Genomic DNA, 3,037 nt, shown 5'->3' on the forward strand with positions numbered 1-3,037 from the left:
AGAGCTCACGGTAGCCTGCATTCAAAAGAAGAAAAATATTCCAGGGTTCTCAAGGCCAGTGTGAAAAAGCATCGCCAGTAATCACACCGTTGAGGAGAGGAATCCAGTTCAAGGTCCCCGTTGGCTATAGGCATCCCATAATGAGAGAAAAAAGGGTTTCTCTCAAGTTATCAAGGCTGAACTCGGTCAATGCCACCGAGATACCAACAGGCTGTCAAACATATCTGGAGCACGGGTACCATATGGTTTAGCAAGATGTCTCTCTCATCTTCACCACCTTCAATCTCTCTGGCTTTAAATTATAGCACCACACATCATGATAAGTTAACAGTGACGTTTATATATATATATAAAAAAAAGTCACATGTATATTTATATATATTTATATAATTTTATGATTTATAATTTTATATAAATTTATATATCCCATAAATGATATATACATATATAAATAATATATAAAACATTCTATATTATTTTAATTATATATTTATATATAAAATATATGTATGATGTTTATATATATATTAAAAAAAAATGAAGATCACTCAAAAAACAAACCCCAAAGCAACCTATAGCCAAAAGAAATCGTTGTCATCTTTAAGGTAGTTGCTGATGGTAAAAACCAGCATTACTCACACAACAGCGAGGCGGCTGGAATCACTGATTAGTAGCGATCCCATTGACACTGGACGCTGTCCATAAGCGAGAAAGGCTGGTTCCCCATATTGTTTGCTATGATTAAACATAAAATTGAAGAACCGTCTGCACTGACAAAGTGAGTTGTTGCAGTCTGCTGTGCATGTGTGGTTGTGGTTTGTGCCGTTCATGTAACGAAGCCAAAAAGTGGTGTATCGGCAGTGGAAGAGTTAATTGGTTGCCAAGTTAGCTATCTACTAGCAGCGCTGAACAGATGCTGGGACCCAGAGAAGGCACTTGCTACAATAACGATGAGCAGTAGAAGGTGGGAGGAATGTAATAAATTAATGCCAACCGAGCTCCGATTTTTTTTCCTGGAAATGTGAGGTCAGCCTTGAAAGGTGCATTACAGTGATCGCATATCGGAAGTGAGAATGAGGGTGAAGGAGAAGTAAAAACAACCAGAAGTGAATTACAGAAGGTGACGTATATCGACGTGACTCAATAGAAATACGATAAAGGTTTCAGAAAGTAGTATTGGAATATATGATACCTCCTGATGCTGTTTTTCAGGGAATTGGCACTTTGGCAAGGTTGCTACTCTCCCAGTGCTGCTCCTCTCCCAAGGACAAATGTTGCAGTAGTCAAACCTGACAGGTCTTTGTTCATAAACGTCTTCAGAGCAATTGGAGACCTTTACTTCTACGGTGCCCTAGACTGTGCAATATCGGCCACCGAACTGAGGGGATAAACGTCTAGGAATTGATCGGTAAAAACAGAAGAGGGAAAGCGGCTCAGCCCTTGCATGATGGCCGTGGGGTGTGACATTTTCCTAGCGACCTGACGGGCTAGGAGTTAGGCAGCTTTGCGGTCCGTTGAACAGACACAGCTGGTCTCTACTCCTTCCTCCCTGTTGCTTTCATCTCCCCCCCCAACTCTAACACAGCACCTTTGTTTCGGGAATATCCACGCAGAATGTCTTCGTTTCTGTAGTTTCAGTTTCACGATTGCTTTCTCCAGCATGCATCCTGCCATGCCACTCACGTCCAGAGCCAGACAAGTCAATGTCAGCAAAAGACTCACCGTCACAGGCTGCTACATCACTTGCTGTCTCAATCGCTGGTGTACGGTGGAAAGAGCGAGAGTCTGTTGGATTAAGTCTCAATCGGTGAACACGCACACATGCTTCAACTTTGCTAGAAGAAGCCCCCGCTGAAGGAAACAGGTTACCTTCACGCCTGGTGCCAAGTTGCACGTAGTGTGTGCAGAAACTGCCACGTTTTTAAAATAAAATGCACAGCGAGGGCACTGATACAGACATCCATTTTAAGGCAAATTATTCCACCTTTATCATTGCCACAGTCCTAGCAACATAAGCTGCCTTGCAACAGCACACAGCTGCTCAGGCACAGCGTAGTCATTAGATGAATTCATACTGGTGTTTTATTTCGGCACTCTTCCCACTGCGCATTTTCATGCCGAGGTAAGATTGCTTAGTCATTTGTTCTTTATGTGTCTTAATGGCTTTAAGAGAAGAACCTCAAGGGAGAAGGCTTTACAAGGCCTTTTTACTCATTATGGCCAAGTAGATTTCCAGCACGTCTTGGGCACTCGCTTAGGCTGGCTTTGTTAGGAAGGAGTCGGGCATCTCTTCTGCCATCAACTCACAGATTTGTTTCCCGGCTGTTCCTCTCTTCCTGATCCCTTGGCCCAACACTGAAGAGCAATCCTAGACTGCGGGGACGGGGATGCGGAGGTCTTCAAGGCAAAAGCAGAGGAGGAAATTTCAGGAGCAGCGGGCCTTGAGGAGCAGGAGGCTGTTGTAATTATTGTGGACGACGAGGTCGTTGAAAAGGGGAATGCCCGGTACGACCAAAGGGCTTCCCAAAAGGACCTCTCGGTCCTGTGGTGCAATCCTTCCCTTCTGTGCAGTCGCTACTGAATACAAAATGTTTTCCCCTTTTTCTGATGAGAATCCGGTCTTAAACCTTTTAATTAATGAACATAATCACCCCTGTCTAATAGATACAGGGGCAACTTTTTTTTTTACCTTAAATCGGTAGACCTATTCATCCGGGCTTTCAATACCTTTTTTTTGCGTTTACCTGGGGGAAAGATACAGCTAAGGTAGACAAGGCTCCCTCAGGGCTCCCCTGGGTCCTCCACTAGTGTTCTAAAATTTTAGTAAAAGATTTGCAGCGTGTCGCGTTTAAGAAAACGGATCTGTTTTGATACAGTATGCTGATGATTTATTAATAGCCAAGGAACCTTGTATAGCTGACACCCGTACCTCACTGCCGGCTCCCGCTGGCAGGGCCTCAGCCCGCACACGGCTACCGGTAACGAGCCGCAAGCCCCTCGCCCCGACAAGGCGGACGCCGTACCTCGGGAGGCCCGC

The sequence above is a fragment of the Pygoscelis adeliae genome, unplaced genomic scaffold, assembly GCF_000699105.1.
Source record: "Pygoscelis adeliae isolate BGI_AS28 unplaced genomic scaffold, ASM69910v1 Scaffold143, whole genome shotgun sequence".
Taxonomy (NCBI): Eukaryota; Metazoa; Chordata; class Aves; order Sphenisciformes; family Spheniscidae; genus Pygoscelis; species Pygoscelis adeliae.